Source organism: Centrocercus urophasianus, unplaced genomic scaffold (assembly GCF_019232065.1).
Source record: "Centrocercus urophasianus isolate 14NV4802_14NV808 unplaced genomic scaffold, USGS_Curo_1.0 seq_25, whole genome shotgun sequence".
NCBI lineage: Eukaryota > Metazoa > Chordata > Aves > Galliformes > Phasianidae > Centrocercus > Centrocercus urophasianus.
In genome coordinates, this window is record NW_024884811.1 from 17443528 (window position 1) to 17462528 (window position 19001).

Sequence of the window (19001 nt, forward strand, 5' to 3'; positions counted from 1 at the left end):
CTGCAGCCTCCTCACTGTGCTCAGCATCTGAGCTCTTCTCTGCCTTTTATATGAAAGGGATGGTGAGGTTTTTTTCTCAGGGGATGTCAGGCCATGAATCATGGCTGGAAGAGAGGCATTTCTGGGTTCGCAGTGTTGAGCCCCAGAAAGAGGCAAATCCTGAAGATGGAAAGCTTTCCCTGAGGTTGGCTCTATGTATGTTAACTATTGGCGCATTCCTGTTTGACTCCTAATTAACGACCTGTGCTCTCCGCGAGCAGGGGCACCGACTGACACCACCCTCTGTCTTTCGCTCCAAGGAACAAAGCCGAGAGTCTCTTCTGCCTCCCTCTCAACACCTGGAAGGCTGAGAATCATGCTGAAAATCCTGAAAAACGAGGGATGGTGATTTCTGCATAGGGTAGTATTGTATGGCAGAGACAGGGCTCCTCTGAACAAAGTGGAGCAGTTAGAGGGCTGCTAGAACACAGCGTGGGACTCAGTGGAAGAGTTTCATCCTTGTCTTGATTACAGACTGCTCACTGCATAGGTAATTGTGTAGTTTAGCCTTTATGAGTGAAAAGACACTGTACTGAGTACCAGATGACTGCTTTTGGGACAGCCATGCACCTGAAAAATGTCCCCGTGATGTTAAACCGCAGCCCACAATGAAGGTGCTTGGCTTTGGCACATCAAGCTGCACTACAGGGAAGAAAACAAACCTTGTGAGCTGCATGGGGAATTTTAATTTGGATGCCCCGAGTGGAAACATCTCCGAAGGGGAGAAAGTGCACGAGAGCGCGGTGTGGTCGGAGCGAGTGCGTAGCAGCGAGAACCGCTCCGGCCGTACCCACTCCCGTAGGAGAAGCCTCGCTCTCGGAGCTGGGCGGGCAGAGCCGAGGTTGCGGGGCGGGGGTCGGAGCTCCGGCGCTGCGCACTCCCGGCGGCGGGAGCTCGGGGCTGCGGGAGCGCGGAGCTCGGAGCCGCGGGGCGGGGCGCGGAGCGGGGCCCTGCAGCCGCGCCCGGGAGGAGGGAGGCGGCAGCGGCGGCTCCGCGGCGGTAGCAGCGCGGCGGCTCGGCGGCAGGTGATGAAGCGGAGCTGCGAGCGGCGGGGGACGGCCGCTGCCAACACGCGGAGCCCGGCGGAGGCGCGGAGAGGTGTGCGGAGCCCAGCGGCCGGAGCTCTGGGGAGGCTCCGGGGATACGGGGCGCGCGGGGCCGGCGGGGGGGTTCTGGGGGGTCGGCACTCGGGGCTTCGGGCTCGGCGCTGGGCAGAAACTTTCGTTCGGGGCTCGCGTTGCCGAGGGGACAGGGCTGTGTCCCAGCGCGCCGGCCAGTGCCATTGAGGATAACCTCCGCAACTCAAGGCACGGAACGCTTTCCCGTGGGACGTGTGAGGACTGGATTTTTAAAATGAAAGCGCTGCTGAAAGCCTTGCAGAGGAGCTTCCTTTGGCAAGCTTTCGTACTGGAGGCTTTTCGTAAGGGAAATATATTGTCTTTCAATTGGATGCAGAAAATAGAGCTGAATGATCGTTTCCTAAATCCAGCGTGATTCTTGCTTTCGTTTAGGAGAGCTTTTGGTGGCGTTCGTGTGCCACAGACATCCTGCACTCTAAATATCTCCTGATCCTCTAGCAAAGAAACGTCTGTTGGTGTTCAGTGGGTTCTGTGCATGTACGGCATAGGCATACTTAGTTCCTACTTCACATTTACTTTATGGAGATGCAGGCTCAATGCTTCTGCTCAGCTCTGCATTTTGACAGCGTCCTCTCTTGCAGCTCAACTGCGGGGGGACCTTCAAAATGAAGCTAACAAGTAAAATATGCTTTGAAATGGAGTGCAGATGGGAAGTGTCGAAGTGTTGTGTTGCACAACAGCCTGCTCTGCGTGTGTGTGCTGCGCTGCTCACACAACTCTTGGTTTTATGTGTCCGCGATCTGAACCCCGTGCTGCTCAGAAATAGCATGTGGTAGTACCTCGACCAGCAGCAGCTCTGGTGAGAAAGGCTGATTCCTCTCTGTCCTGACAATGTTTCTGACACCTCTGGGCAGCACATTTGTTAGAAATGTGTATGTATCCTACATTATTAATTCCAAAATATTGTCAGTTGTTGAATAAGATGATAAGCTGGTGTTTTCTGGCTCAGGTAGGTGTTATCTGAACTTTTCTTAGAGGTGCTTCATTAGATGTGCAGCTGTTTCTTGCATCCAAAAGCATTATTGTCAATTTCCATTTCATATGGACTGATAGTAGCAGACTGCTAGTTGCACCTTCAACAGCAGAAACTGGGGCTCTCTACCTCGCCCTTATCTCCTCATCTCAGCCTTTCTTTAGGGAGCATTTCTGTGGCACCATCTCCTGGCTCAAAAAGGAGATGCCTCCTCATGGAGGGGTGTAGAGGGACGGGAAACCTCCAGCTGGTTTTGGTAAAACTTGGGTAAGAAAAGTAGTGAATGCAGTTCCTCACGTCACTGACCTGCGTATCTATTGCAACAATGTGCCTCCAGCTTTTTCGTGGGGAGAGAGCTTGTGTCTCTTGTGTTACCTTTTCTGAAATCTTGAAATGATTTTTGACATAGTGACTAAATATTGTCATGGTATTTAGAAAATCAGTTTAGTACTGCGTTCCTCACATGGCTGTGCCGGAAGGGTTAGTCATCTAGCATGATGTATCTCTGTGCATGTGATTAGGTGGAAATGTGTTAAAGATATATGCTACGTATCCTAATTTTTCTGCATAGTCAGGAAAGTATGTTGCCTGCACATTATTAATCCTCTTGAAATAGAAAACCTGTGTCAGTACAGAAGGATCTTACTGTGATTTAGCAGATGTATGACTGTGTATGGACTTTAAGCTTGAGCAGAGGGAATTCTTCCTTTGAGGAGGATCTCATCCCCAGTCTTTAGTGGAAAATCATTTTCTTCACATGCAAAAGGCATGAAGTAAAGAGCGTTAACCCTGATTCTGGTACCTGACTTCCCTCTGACTTCTGTATCTGCCCATCAGTCCCCAGAGGGAAGGAGAATGTGGCAGACTTCGCTCTGAATCTGATCAGCAGTCCTTGAGCTGTGACTGTGGGGAGCGAAGCACAAGGTCTAACTTTCTGAAGCTTTCAGGTATGTAATATGCCACAGATGCCTTTTGTTTCTATGTAAATGTCATGTGTATTTCAGCAAACACTAGGTAGCCTGGTGTATCTCACTGCTATTTAGTACTTCATTATTGTTTTATAAACCACGTGGGCTTAGGGTAAAAACTGATGGAGAAGCATGGTGTGGTACTGCTGGTACCTATTGTGTTTTGTTTGTATGGCGCAGTGCTCTTCTTTGAATCCAAAGGAATGGAAACATCATGGAATTTTCCTCCAAGTGATGGGTGTGGAGCTGTTGTAGTGGCTGTAGCTCTAACTATGGACATTTGAATTGTCTGCCATGAGACAGTGTCCCCTGTGTACATGCAGAGAATTTCCTCCTTGCACGCAGTTTGCCCTGGGACTGTCCCTGGGAAGAGGACAGCCTCTGGAGGGCTGTGGTGGCCCAGGGCTGCTCTCTGGTCATCTGGAGCCTTTCCCTTGAGGCTGAACTCTGGCATGTCTCTGAAAGCCTATCTGGTCTGTAGTTCACTGCAGAAGGAGAAAAAAAGAAGCTTCTGAGCAGATGATACATCTTACAAGGTCTGCTTTTAGTGTCTTACTATGCTTTGTGCCTGCTATGACCGCAGAGCCACCACAAGCCCTCCGGGGCTGAGCTGAATTATTTTCTGCCTTATGTACCACCAAGAGAAACATCAACAACGAGAGGTTACAGCTGCAGAACTTGTGTGTGCGGCGTGTCTCGTTCAGATGTTATTTCCTTAATAAAATTGCTCATTTGGTGTAAAGAGTTGTTGGCTGGTTTGGGCTTTTTTTTTCTTATTTTTTTTCCTCTCCTTTTTTTTTCAATTCTCTTCCTTTTAGCCTTGGGATATAACTGTCAAATTGTGTTCTTTCTTTCTGGTTTGTTTTGTGAGTTAATTTAAGGCACAGTCCACAGTCCTGGAAGAGTGTGATCACAGAGAACTTGAAGTGGTAGCCCATTTACACGTGTGGGTAGAAATGGATGCTTCAGTGGGTACTGCATGTTCTCGAGAACAGCAGGAAGGCAGCAGCCCTTGGAGAATGTTTCATAGGATTTATCTTGGGAGCTGCTTGCAGCTAGCCTCATGAAGGTAGTAAGGGCTTTGGGGAAGTTTGTGTCATCTGAAAATGCTGTGCATTCATAGAAATGCGCATGTAGGCATACTCTCGTAGGCTGATAGTCCTGTCCCTTTTCCCAGTCCTTCCTTCACACTGCAGACCTTGTCTCATGATAGCTGAGGCTCTGATGGAGACTTGCCACAAAGCCCAGGTTACTGTTAGTGTGGTGCTCAGCCTGGAGGCAGGATGTGGTACCTCTGCTTTGCCTGGTCATGGAATTGTAGTATGGCTTGGGTTGGAAACAACCATAAAGATCATTGTTTTGCTTGTCGTAGGAGTGCTGTCAGTTCTAGAGTGAATGCACTGAGTGTTTTGCTGGTCTAAGGACCTGTAGCAGCTTGGGACTGCTAATGAGGCATTATGCCTTTGGTTAAAATACCCCGTGGAATTCCATTGTAGGCCAGAAGGAGTGAGAGCTTAACCCCGGATTTGGGGGAAGTGTTAACCATTTGTGCAGCATGCTTCATAAATACTGAGTGATCACTGACTGGCATCACCTGTCATTTCAGCCAAAAGCTAATCCAGGTCAGGATCCTGTTTTGGAGGCACAGGGAACTGGGATTCATGGAAACACTTCTTAATGACCTACATTTGCTCCATTTTGTGTCCCAGAGGCGTATCTCTGGCATTTCTGGTTCTGGAAGAGTGGCTGCTGCACCATGGATTGTACTGGAACCAGGCTAACTGGAGCAGTGTAGATCCATGTAACACACACAGAACATCAGAAGTGGCCTTGTTGCTCGTAGACCCCTATAGAAGTTCCTTGTTGCTCCTAGGCCCTCACAGGCAGAATGGCTGTATTTTCTGAGCCCTCCACTGGAGTGGGATGGCCAGGTGCACTGGCTCTGGAGCAGGTTACATCCATTGCATGCTTCAGAGATTTCTGTGCTCCTAACAACAGAAGAGGGACTAAGACTTATTCCAGTGCTTTGAGAGAGAAGTTCAAGGCCACTGCAAAGGTACGGCTGTTTGCATAGCTACTAGCATTGCTTTCTTGGGGCTGTGGTTCACATCGGCATGATTCACTTGATTTGTCCCATGGCATCCTAAGTGTTTCCTATATTCTGGAGAAGTTCTTGACTCTGGATGAACTCTGCTGGTGCTGAAGATTTGCAGTAACTTGCAGAATTTGACCTTTAGTCTCAGCAAACCACTGTGTGGCTTCCAAGTACTACTGTGAGTATGTACAAAATACACAGGGAATGTATCTGTAAATCCCTGCAGCTGCTGGTGAGCAGGGAAAGGAGCAGGGCAGCACTGATGTTGCTGACACAGGAGTTATGGGTAGAAACAAGAATCTCACCCTACTGGGCAGGAAGGAAATACATTTTCAAGTTCTTGTCCACAATCCAGGACAGTTTAGGAGTGCATTAGTGGGGCCAGACTGGTTGTTGCCAGATAATCTTGCAGTTTGTCGAGAGCACTATACAGGAAAGGATTTTGTCCTATGTCTTTGAACACTGACCTTCCTCTTTTAGGGACAGGATGTTTTGCGAGGTGGATTGATCTAGTCACAACTCTTGTGCTCTTCTAGGTCAAAGCTGAAAGAGCAGAAGGGAGAGGGGATGAGGCAGATAAAACAAGAAGTTACAGAGATCCTTAAACACAGGCTTGCAGAAAACAACTTTTAAAAGGAATGTTTAAAATAAGAAATGACCACAACATGTAAATAATTTGCTGAGAAGTAGTCTTCCAGACACAGAATGACCATTGCTGACTGCTTGGCTTGTGCTGTATAGTTTTCTGACTGGCTCGAGTTTATGGCTCTTTCCCAGATTCTTAAATGTGAAAATATTTAATTAAAGTGGCTTCTTGAGTCCATCAGTCTTGACCCATGACCTGGAGATAAGTGTGATTGCTGAGTTCATACTCATGCCTTTTCAGTTTGGATACAGAAGGAATTTGTTTGTTGACTGCTGTTTGTGAAGTGGCATTTACAGTGTAAACTGCTTCTGTTGCCTGGGGGGTAATAAGCCAACTGATAAGAAATCGGGGAAAGTTGCTTTCCTCGGTAAAGAGAGGTTATATCTTAAGGAAATAAAGCTGTGAAGGGTATAGAAGTGCATTGTGTGTAGAGTCACCTCAGTTTTTTCACGTTGTCCATGAAATAATGGACAAAAAAGTAAAGTGGAAGTGGTAAGAGCCACCAGGCACCACCTGCTTAGTAAGACCCAGCAGTGATGCAGGAGTTTTTTGAAGACTTAATGGATCTGCCCCGGTGAATTACCCACGCTGGCATTTGAAGAGCAGACTGAGGACGATAAGAGTGAGAAAGTACTTGTGGATGGGATAGAGAAATGCTTCTCTAGGGAAGGGATGCTTCTGCAAGTGTCAGAGAAAGAAAATCTTTGTGAAGTGCCTGCTGGAAGGGGAAATGAGACGAGATAGGGAGATTGAGTTTGTTCTCTCAACGCAATTGCGTTAACGCTCTGTTCCTGCTTAAGTGACACCTCTGACGTAATGAAAGCTTTCTGGTCTTGCTGGCTGGCTGAGTCGCTGAAGGGAGGAATAGCAGGTGCTGAATTGAATCAAAGCCAGATCCTCAGGGGAAGAACTGGATGTCTGGTCCACGCAAGGAAGCTCTCTGCTCTGCACAGTCTCTGCTGGTAGCTTTGGCTGTAGCTGGTGTCCTCAATGTAGGCTGGAGGTGGGAAGCTCCTCTTCTGTCAAATGCAGAGACGTAGTGAAGACCTAATTTGTGTTTTGCAGGAGTTCAAGGAGTGGTAAAGAAACTACAGTGTGGGCTGAGACCCCAGTGTTCACGTGTTACAGGGAAGTGTACGTGTGTCCATACGGCAATGTCTTCTGGCTGCCAAAGGTGTCACTGGGGTCTTCCAACGGAGCTCTGGAGTTGTAGGGCTTCAAAGGGAAACCTCTCTTTAGGCTGCACTCTCCAGCTGGACTTCAGTGGAATTATTCATGATTTACACCATTTTGCTGGAATGTGACTGTTCTCTCCTGGCTGTGGGCTGTGTTTTGAACTGTGGATAAAGGCAGACAGCATCTCCTGTCTAAAGTCCAGCTGCTGCAATCCTTTTAAAGTCTTGCCTTTACTTAAAAACCATGGAGTGCCTTCCAGAGCAGCTTCTAAAGCAGAAGTTGAGACTAGCCAAGATGGTTTCTGAGGTTATCCTCCAGGGGAGAGACTTCTAAAGAGGCCGCCACTGAGCTGCAGTACTTGAGCAGCCTTCCGGAAACAGCTGCTAGAGATGCAGAAAGCTGAACTGGAATCTGGTTCATGGCTGAAAAGTTAGTTTCACCATTAAAACTAAAATTTAAGAGAGTCCAGCTGCCTGCAAAGTGCAGCAGCTGGTTGAGCAACCAGGACAGTACTGGAGGAACATGGGAAAATATGTGTTGTATTGTCTTCCATGAGCTTAGCTGCCCTTTAGAAACAAGCATGATTGTTGGCCAGAGGCAGTTGTTTGCTTTGTAGGTGAATTGCAAGAGAGCACTCCAGGGATGTGAGAACTCATGCTGGTATTTTTAAAGAGACTTTTTACAACTGCTTTTAATGCAGATCTCAAGAGCAGGAACAGTTTCCACTATGCAATACCACTGCTGATCAAAGCCTCCTGGCTGTGCTTAGTTAAGAGTAGGAAGCATCTGTCTTTCATGTTGCAGTGAAGTCTGAGATCTACCCACTGAAGAGGGTGTCAGGTGTTTTAGTCCCAGCTTTGCAGCCAAATGACAGCAACAGATTGTGGCCAAAGAGTGAAGGAAAACGGAGCACTTGTCTTTCTATAAACTTTTGTCTAGTGGCCCCTTTTTTCCTTGTGACCAGAGAGTTGAAGCCTCACCATGACTGGTGAATACTGTGCATTTTGATAACAGGTTTGAAGCTTGATGGAAGTGAAAGCTACCTCCAAAACTGTACCTTGCTGTGAACAAAATAACTGCTTGTGGGAAAAGAAAACCCAGAAAGAGCTGGTAGTGCTCTTTATGGCTTCTGTTTTCTAAATCAGATGGGAAAACTGGCCTGGAAGAAAAGCATGTTGGGGCAGTCTTCTGTTGCATGCAAGTGGTTATTAGCAACAATTGTGCATGCAAGTCCTTTGGAGTCTGTTTTGGAGTTTCTACTTATTCTCCCACAGAGGCAATTTAAACATGCACTGTTGAGATTGTTCTGAAAGTATAAACATCCATAGGTTCTCTCCTCCAACATTTGGAATGGCATTTGTATGAACACGGGCTGCTTTGAAAAGTAATGCCTCCTATTTCCTTATATTGGCCTATGAGATCAGAGGTGGATACTGGTGGTATGACAGTAGAGGTTGAACCTTCCCACTGGAATTCTGTTACGTTCCATTTACCGTGTGACAGATAGCAGCTGAGGGGCAGTCTGACAAATGGCATCTGACATATAAGTGCAGATGAAGCAAAGATATTTCACTTAATTTATCTGTGCAGAAAAAATGGCATCCACTGACATCCATCGGTGCTGCCTGAACGTTTATGGAGAGCAAACAGTGGATGTGGGTAAGAATTAAGGAGCAAACTACCATGGGTGACTGTGTTGTGGGTATATACTGCAGTCCACTTGATCAGAAGGAGGAAGTGGATGAGGTCTTTTACAGACAGCTGGAAGTAGCCGTGTGATCTCCAGCAATGATTCTCTTGGGAGACTTCAGCCATCCTGATATTTGTTGGATAAGCAACTCGGCCAAGCACAGAAGGTTTGGTTCCTGTAATGCATTTATGATGTAGGTGGTGAAGGAGTTGACAAGGAGGGCTTGTTTTTAATAACAAGGAAAGGCTGGTCAGGGATATGGTGGTTAGGAGAAGCTTGGGATGCAAAGCTTGGGATGCAGCGATGAAGCATTGACAAGATGATGGAGTTCAAGATCTCATGTAGAATAAGCAAAGCAATTAGTAGAATTGATACCCTGGACTTCAAGAGAGCCAACTTTGACTTCTTCAAAGACCTGCTTGGAAGTGTTCCATGGGCTAGAATGTTAGAAGGTAAGGGTGCCCATGAGAGCTGTTTTGTGCTTAAACATCACTTCTTCCAAGCTCAGGATCGGTGCATCCCTAAGAGTAAGAAATTGGGGAAGGCCACTGAGGCCACTGAGTGGATGGTGAGGTGGAATAAGAACTAAAGGGAGGTGGGGGCAAATGGATGCAGCTGTTCTGGTGGTATGTAGTGATAAGACAAGGAGTAATGCCCTAAAACTTGAATACAGGAAGTTCCATGTGGAAGAACTTTTTTACAGTAAGGGTGACAGCACTGGAACAGGCTGCCCGGAGAGGCTGTGGAGTCTCCTATGGAAATATTCAAGACTTGTCTGGATGTCTACCTGTGTAACCTAATGTAGGTGCCTGCTTTAGTAGTGGGGTTGGACTTTATAATAGTCGCTTGAAGTCCCTTCCAACCCCTGTGATTCTGTGAACACAGTGAGGTGGTGAGTGGTATGCTTCAGCAGTGAAACCGTCATAGCAGTTGTAAACAGTGGATCATCTTCGCTGGTGCAGACGTCTGTGTGTGGCATGCCAGCTCTTGTTCATTGCTAATGAAAATACGTAGGTAATGGTGGTGGCTGTGTTGAAAAACAGTGTTATGTAGGTGAGAATTTGCTCTATCAAATAGTGTTACTATGCTCTTTGTATCTGTTGTAGTTTCCATGGAAATAAATAGGAAGCATTACTTTCAGGGCAGTCTGTATAAATATCTGAGCAAACTATTTTTGCATTTTGTAGATATGCAGGGACTCTCTGCTTATCCCACTTTGATGCAGCACTCTGGCACCCTTCTCATGCTCCTTTGAATGTCTGCAGAGGATCTGTCTTAGTTGTGTCAAAAGCATCAGTCATGGGTTTTTATAGTGATTGACATTAATTAGCTTCTATGTTTTCCCGCTCCTCTCCCTTCTTCACCTTTTTACCTTCATGTTTTTCTGTTGGAACAGAGTTTAATTTGGAAAAGCAAGATTGTAAATGGCCCTTTGCACCTGCCTGCACTGTTAATTTTATTGGGTAATACTGTGTAATAGTGAGGAATTCAGCTGTGATAGTTAATTGCTTGCTATCACAGTGCTGATTTCTGAAGCCTTCGTCAGCGGCCATCTCATCTCTTCCGTCCAAAGCCTCATGCATCTCCTTGCCTTTAACAAAGTTTTTCTTCTGTCCCTGATGACATCAAGTCAACTGGCATGCTTTTCACCAGTCTCTGCTCCTATGACTTGGTTAGAAAAAACCTTAGGTTTTCTGAGGAAGTGTCTTCCCTTTTTCACTGAGCACTAACTCAGGAAACCAGTCCATATGTAAAACAGCTTTTGGTGTATGTCAGTAGCGTGTATCTCAGCTCTCTGTACACCTTCAGCATCATGCCCCTCCAGTGATGGCACAAGACCTGGCTGCAGGTGAAGGATGGTCTAGCAGGTCTTGGGGTAGTAATGCAGCTCACACACCTTGGTCAGTGGATTTGTGGACTGTATGTGATGAGAATCTCTGTTACCAGCATTGGCTTTGGACATCCTGCATGACTGGCTTTGATTTGGGCTATCTCATTCTGTTTTCTTGCACTGAACAATCAACCTCCTGCCTTATTTTTCCTTTTGGCAAGCTTTTCTCAACATGCATTATTTTGATGAACACAAGCATTTTTTCAAATTCCAGCCTAAACCTCTTTGTGGCTGGTTTACATTGCCTTATCTTTCCCTTTCTCACGCAAAGGGAGCCCCCCTTTTCCTCCAATACCAAAGCCAATTTCATTTTATCTTTTTGTCTTATGAGGGAGGTTATTTTACTGAACTTTTCTTGCCCTATTTCACTTTCACTTAACCTTTCCTGAACTCAGTAACCTGAAATCACGTTGTTCCAGCTAATATCTTACTAGTGTCTTGTCTGTTTTCCCGTGCCTCACTGAGACCTCAGGCAATATGTGGCTTTTTTATGGTCTCGCCATGAGCACCCAAGACTTTCTATATCGTTTCCAACGGTTGTTGAGCTCCCAAGCTGTAGAACATATTTCTTTAATCCCAGAGTGCATGACTGCACTTGGCTTGATCTTAAGCTGCGCCTCCCGTCAGTTGTTTTAGTCCTCAGATGTTCTGAATAAACTTCTGTGCATCCTCTTGAGTTGACAACTTTCCCAGCAGTCTGTTTTCTGCAGATTCCATTTGCACTCTCCTACTTTCCCTACCAAGGGAATTAGTGAAATTGCTGGATAGCACTGTCCCAAGGCACATCTTTTAGGAAATTTGTTTATCATTTGTCTTTCTCACCAGAATTTCAACATCTGCACGAGCTGCTTTTCTTCTGGATTTTGGGAGGTGGAGTTTGGTTTGGTTCTAGTGTGTGTCCTAAGTGGTAAACAGGATGGACTGCAGATCTGTGCTGCAGGCAAGCTCTGCATGTGCAGGGTGCTGGCAGGGAGCTTGCATGTGCAGTGCATGAGTGGGGATGGTAAATATTTCTTCTCGATGGGTGGAAAATGGCTCTGTATCCTGGTCTGTTATCAGTGCTTAACAGTTCCTAGGGAAGGCTTTTCTTCATTTCAAAAAAATTACTGAAAAATTATAGATACCTGAAGCTGGTGATTTCAATGTAAAATGAAGATGGCAATTCTTGTTTATACTCTTACTAGTTGTAGGAATGACCAGAGCTGAAAAATATCAACTCCGTCAGCATTAAGCGCTGCAGACATTACTGAAATAGTATTGTCACTGTCTCACTTGCTTATCGGAGTGTGCTCCCTGTCAGAAGTGGTCTTAGAAAGCTTTCTGTGTCCACTGCTGCGCTGCTAGTGCCAAAAGACCAGAATAGATAATCTCTGTGGGCCTCATCCAAGCACAGTTCCAGCTGGGAGAGGTGCTCTGTGGTCTCTCAGAGCTTTAGGTAAGCATACAGCTTTTTCTACAAATAGCAAATACACCAAGTGGGTCATTTAGAGGAAAAAGAGGGAAACAAAAAAAATAAAAAAAAGAAGAAAAGCTAATTTTGGAAGCATTCATTGTATGTGCGTAAAATGGCCAATAATGTGAATTATTAATGGGGACTGTGACAGATCTAGGGCATTGGCTTTATGCATTTCAAGAACGTACATGTGTGTGTCTGAGAGAAAAGGCCATTCGTGTACAATGATCACTTAAATCAGTGTTTGAGGAAGGGCATCGAATACTCCATATCTGTTCTCAACTGCTACATTGCCTTTGTTCTGTAGCTGTAAAGCTTACCTGGAGAATTTTAGCAAGTGAAGTGAGCAAACAAGCCTATCCTGATAGCTCTGCGGGAGATTAGAAACTCAGTGGCATCTGCAAGATATTCAGCTGAGGCAGTGAGAGCCTGGGCTACGCTGATTTGAAAATGAACAGCCATAACAATTCATATGTGACAATTTGCTCTGAGTGTGAGTACTTGAAGGGACACTTGTATTAATGTGTGGAGAAGGAGTCTATCTTCAACTGATTCAACTGATTATTTTTTTTCCAGTTAAAGAATGATCTGAAGGCAGGATTTTCCTTCATGTCTGGCATCTGTTTCCTTTTGCTAATCTGCGCATCTTCGCTGAGTGGGATGCCAGGGTTGGATTCGTGGAATCTCTGTTGAAGTCACTGAGCAGCCATATTATTGGGTGGATTATTATTTAATGGGTTTCAGTGCCAGATTTATTTAGTTATTTATTTTTTGGCACTTGGATCCATAAAAGCCAACCCATTTAAGTTGTCTGGTGTAGTCTTTTCATAGCTTGCTTAAGAAAATGTTCTGTTTGAGATCCAAATACTTTCCATGAAGTTGTGGAAGCCCCAGTTCTAGCAGGGGTTATTTAAGGGAACACTTGTACGCTGGGTGGCCAGCATAGGAAGCTTTAAGCCACAGCCTCAGATCTGCTGAACTGTGAAGCTTGTGCAAAAAATCCTTCCCAAGCAATGAGCCAGATTTTGTGCTGCCGCCTGGATGCAGCTGGGGCATAAATGGTGATGGGAAGGGGAAAGGCTGGTGGGGAGGATTGCACCAGTCTGTGAGAGACCTCGCAGAGAGGCCTTTCAAGACCTCGTTACCACAGCTGAGGCGTTGTGTGGGCTGCGTCGCTGCATACCAGCCTGGGAATGTTAACCAGAGTTATAATGGGCTCTTATTGTGACCCCGTGATATAAAACAAACTCTTCTAACATGTGGTTGTGGCTCGCATGTTGTCACTTCATAGCACTTGCAGTTTCAAAACAGACGCCTGAAATCACAGTGGTTTTTAGGAACACGATGTTCTCCCTGAGGCCTTCTTCTCTGTGACGTGGTTCACTTCTCCACTACGTGGGGTGCTGCAGGGACCCGGCTGGTTTTGCTGTAGAGCTGCTGCTCGCGGATCCAGTATTTCAAATGCTGACATTGCCATGAATGAGCTTCCCATGGTGTTCAGCCTGAGAGCAGGTGAGGTTAATGTTCCCATTGGAACGCATGAGGAAGAGGCAGCTAAGGTGAAGATGAGCAGCAGAAACACTGGATTTGTCTTACCGTGTTAAGATTTGAGTGTTTGATGTCTTGTATCTTAGCTTAATTTAAAGTACACACTTAGGCCTGGCTTGTTGATAGAAAGTATGCCAAATCTCTGTCACTGAATTTACAGGCAAGACATGAGGCCAGAGTTCTGTCTTAACTCCAGTACAGGATTTTCTTCTAATAGGGATGCTGGAGCAATGGCTTATCAGGATTTGGGGGCCAGATCCTCTCTTAGAATAAAAAAAGCTAAGCTCATTTACAGCAATTGAGCATTAATCTCTGTAAGACTTTTCTAAAGATATATTGTGGTGAACGTAAGGAGGAAGAGAGCTCATTATTTTCAGAGAGCTGACAGACCAGCTACTGCACAATTGCCATCGCTTTCTTTTTAATCACATAAACCATCGAGTGGCCACTGCAGTGGCAGGGAGTGTGAATGGATATAGCCAGAAGCGCGACTGGGACGATCTTCCTTTGTTGCAGTAAATCTTGCCAAGTAGCAAATTTTCAAAGATCAGACTCTTGAAGCATGGGACTGAAGTTATGATCGACTGGAGGACATTCATGGCTTGGTAAAGAAACACTGATGTGTGAAATGGTAATTGATCCTGGGAGCACTAGGAGCACTGAGCCAGGTCATGTTATCTGCAGATTCCAGTGCAGCAATGGAAACTGTATGAATGTTGGCACAGAGGGTTAAATGAGATTAACTAACCAGTTTCTGCAGGGATGGTAATGAAACTAAATACTGTGCTCAAAACTGTTGGGGTGATTCATTGGAGAAGTGATTTAACACGCCAGCCTGACCTCCATGCAGTTGTTGCACAGATGCAGCCAGTGTTGCTTCCCTTAGAAAGGGCTTGCTGTGATTTATAGCTGCTCCACGTCTAACCAGTCCCCAAAAGATACTTAGGGAGCTAATGGTGTTTCTTATGCACCTGTAGCTGTCATGTTAGTTTTGAAGATCATCTATGCATCTTACTTTCTGGGGAAACTTATTTTTCTGTGTCAAAAAGGCTGCTACAGACTTCAGTTTCAGAAAAAAAATAAAAATAAAAATCCCCACCTTGCTGCTGTTTTTAGATGTTTGCCTTTGGCCTGAATGGCATGTCTCACCACTAAGTCCTAAGAAAACTGGTTTTGTGTTAGTAGTTAAGTAAGGCTTTGCAGTAGTGAGATTGGGCTTTATGCCTCTGGGTTCTCTGGGCTCTTCCGTATTGTGTGATCTGCACAGAGCAGTATGTGCTCTCTCTCCCCACGGGCAACTGGAATTGCAAATTTGGAACTGCTTATGTTTGTTGGTTTGTTTGAAGATTATCCAGAGTCTATTCTTTTCTGCTTAGGGGTGAGAAGATCCCCTGAAGAGACGCTTCTTTTTCCCCTTCCTTCTTCTTTTCTCCCCTTTTCCTGTCCTGTTCTTTACAGGAGCAGGTTACATCTGTGGGACATATATGGAGGCATCTACATTTTGCATGTTTTAATCGTGTCTAATAGCGTGTAGGAGAATGCATTCATTGTTGACTGGACCTCACCAGATATCTCACAGTGTTCCCGATCCGGTGTGCTTGCAAAATAGTTCGTCATCTCTTCCAAGGCTGCAGAAGCCACCAGTATGAATGGGACAGATATCATCATTGGAAACGTGAAGAAATTGAAACTAAACTAGAAGCCTGTAGTAACCAGTGCCTAAGGCAAATAGCTAATTAGCTAGTCTTTGCTCTACCAATTCCCTCTTGAAATCAAAACTGAACAAAAATCTTTTTGTCTTTGGAGTTCTTAACTGAAAGTAGTTCTATTAACAGTAATTTTGGAAGATCTGCAGGTAAATTGGTCCTTAGATGAGAATAGAGCTGTTCTGTTTATGTGGCCCATTTGGATTAGTAAAACCATGTGTTTAGTGCAGACAGCATGCTTTGCTGAGAAGTTATGTGGGAAAACTAGTATGTGAAGCTGGGAGCACGGGGGGCAGTCCTGCAGAGGAATGTGACCTTCATGTAAACGCAGCCCAAGAAACTCTAATGTAATGAATGTCCTGGATCTGCACATCATGAGGCTGACCCCCAAAATGGAGGTGTTATGAAAAGCCCATCCCAGTGTCTACATCTGCTCTGTGCTGAGCCTGCCAGCTGGGTGCTGGAAACTCCTGGTGGAGCCAGACCATGTCCCAAGCTGCTGGGAAGTCCCTGAGATTGGCTGCAGGTTCTTATTCTCTTCATTCCAGTGTCTTGCTTTGAACAGTTGTCTGTTGTGTCTGAGGACAATTGCTCAGTTCTTCAAAACCATGGCAGGACCGTATACCAGGTTGCTGCTGCATAGTGACTGAATCTTAAGTCTGAGAGTTGGTAGAGCTGCGTCCCCCTTGGCATCTGTGTTGGATTTGGTCACAGTGGTGCTTGGGGTTAGTGTCAGCCTGGTGAGATCAGCTGTGGGATGTCACTGATGGGCTCCTCCGTTCCATCACCTCCTGCCCTGATTGTGTTCTCAAGAGTAAGTCTTTGTGTGCTTTCAACTTGCATTTTACTGAAGTTTGTCTGTGCTTGTAGGTGTTTTGTGAGATTATGGGATGGCAAACAAATGCAGCATCCCAGGCTTTAGTTAGATGACTGAGTACCAGTTATATTCTGTGACAGTTTTTGTGATAGTCTGAGTGGTGCTTATATTGTTTTAGCCCAACTTTGCAGGGAAATGGAGGTTTTAAACATGCGACTACAGGCGGTGTCCTGTGAAGCTATTTATAACTGATATTTATGAGCACAGTCGGAAGCACAATTGTTACCTGACAATGCAGGACATCTTCATTTAATCAGCATGTCTTCAGCAAGCCCTGGAAATGCACGTGCAAGGCGGTGATGATGCAAATTAAAATCCCACTTCCAAACGCAGGTGGGGACGCACAGTTGCAGCTGGACAGAATTGTGGAGTCCTCTCCAGTTTCCCAGCACTGGAGCTGCAAACATGATCGCTGCTCCTGCTAAAAAAGGGAAATGGTGAGAAGTGTTTGTTTTGGTTTGGTTCTTAACTCCCCCGTACTTTTCATCATAGCTGTTGGCTCTTGCTTTTTTCTTGGCATTATGTGATTTGTACAGAAGTTACCCACACGAGCATTTTGCTGGCTCTTCCTGTCCCATTTGCCTTGTCATGTTGTGCTGTTTGCTGTATAAACATCCCAAAATGATGTTTAAATCCAAATAAACAGAGTTGTCATAGCAATTAAAAGAAAATTGTGGAAGCTCTTTGTTCTTGTGTAACGCCTCATGTGATACCACATTCATAGAGGCTTTCACTATGGACAGAAGGATGGCACTGTTTGGAAGAAATGAGGAAATCTGCGTATCATGAATGACTTGCTAGTTGTCATGGAGCAAAGTTGTTGCAGCTCTTCCTTGAGCTGTTTGGTACCTTGTTGCCTGGGTGCATGGTGTAGGACAGGCGCAAATCCCTAGTAGTCCATTCATTTTAGTCGGTTGTTTATTTTCCCTCTGGATTGTGCTGCTTGCTGTGTGATTTGTGGTGGGTCACTTCTGGTCTCTGCTTGGCAAATGAGCAAAGAATCACTGTTCTCTGCTCCTGACAGCCCTGTGGCCATGATCAGCTGACAAGTGCTCATAAAGTTAGGTCAGTGGTACTCCACTATCAGATGATTGTAGTTAAAGAAAAATTTATAACTGGATAGAGTATTTTATTTTATTTTATTTTGTTTTATTTTTTTATTTTATTTTGTTTTATTTTATTTTATTCTTTGAGTATTGATTGATTGAATTTAGCTGAAGCCAATAGAATTTTGGACAGATGAGAAACAGATTTTTTGTGAGAATTCCTTTTGTGTATGTTTGGTTTAAGAATGCTTTTAATACTTGGCTCAAAAGAACTTAATCTTTTTTTTCTTCAGAAGAAGATCACTTTATAGCATGTTGTGCATTAAAGTTAATACAGGTATTCAGAGTGCATGACAGGTTTTTTATATATAGATTTTTAACACAAGAATACCTTACATACCAACAAATGCCATCAGCTCATTCTTTTCCTTCACTCTATTGTCAAATCATTTCAGGTCTTTAATCTTTTACAGACGTAGTTTCTTAAAAACAGGAGTGTAAGTCTATGATTTATGTTACGGTTCCTTTTTCTTGAGCAAATCTTATCTCGGGGCAGGTACATCAGATATGAACCTGGCAAATGCAAAGTGTTGTAAGTAATTAGCAACTGCAGTTTCAGTGCAGAGGTTGCAGAAATAAGGTGCATGTGTGTTTTGGAAAACATCCTAAAATGTGAATGTCAGACTAGTTGTAAGTACTGGACGGATTTGAATAAACACTAAATATGCAGCTAACCTGGGAGATGATGCAGAATAAAATGGTTTTATGCTAGCAGTGTACTTCTGGGATTTTCAGGATTTAATGCAGAAGTCATTTGCTGAAGTTGGTTGAGCGTTGTGCAAAAGGCCAGACTAGATAATTGCAGAGGTCTCCTCTGACCGTAGCAGCTCTGAGTTGGGTAGCACCAGCATGCTTCCAGCAGCGTAGACACAAAATGTGAAAAGTCCTTGTTCTGAAGAGTTTGTGATCCAAACAAGATAGATGCAGAATAAACAGGATGCGACTGAGAACTGCAGAGAGGAAATGACTGGGATGTGATTGTTTGTGAAACTGTAGTCTTTGGGGGAGTTCTGTAGATTTATAACCTCTGGGTGTCTCATAAGAAATGAGCTGAGAGGAGGACTTTGAATGGACGGAGTACACAGAGAGAGAAAATATGAAAGGCATTGCATGCATTTGGACACTTGGGGAATGGAAAAAGGCCCCCATGGGTGGACCAGTCAGTGTCCTTTTTGGTGGGGATGAGGAAAATGACTGTGGGATGCTTTAACTGTAAAAAAAGCCCTGCTCAGTCTGGGTTTTTATGCTCTGGCCATTGAGAAAGAGTTGTCTGCACCCTCCCTTTACTGCATCATGTTGGTGCTGGTGGCCCTGAGGAGTCTGGTACCCGCTTCACTCCTCCGCCCAACCCAGGGTTCTGCACTGCAGGAGACAGTCCCCTTGTCTTTTAGCAAAGACAAATGCAGGAAGGGTGATTGTGTGCCCTGGGAATGGCGGAGGTTTGGGACTGGGATGTCAGCTGTTTCAAGCCTGACCATCTGAGGTTGCTTCCACAAACCAAAGCTGCAGCAATTAACTTTGGGAATCCCCTTTTAAAAAGCTTACATTCAGCATTAGGGTTATCGATAGGTGATTAAATATGCATTATTACAAGGGTCACAAGCAATATACTTAATGCTGGCATTCCTGTCTCTTGCCAGGTGTGCATGGACTGGCAGCTTGTTGGTGGGGAGGCAGTTATGGGTTGGTGTGTG

At 45.1% G+C, this 19001-nt stretch overlaps 1 protein-coding gene across 1 annotated transcript in view; it reads left to right on the top strand.

Annotated features, from left to right (window-relative positions):
• The first annotated feature begins 1094 nt into the window (after nt 1–1094).
• Nucleotides 1095–19001, top strand: part of PDZD2 (PDZ domain containing 2) — a 115999-nt gene continuing 98092 nt past the window's right edge. The window contains exon 1 of the mRNA XM_042826005.1: nt 1095–1137. The gene's annotated coding sequence lies outside the window, so the exon portion shown is untranslated. The remainder of the gene's footprint in view (nt 1138–19001) is intronic.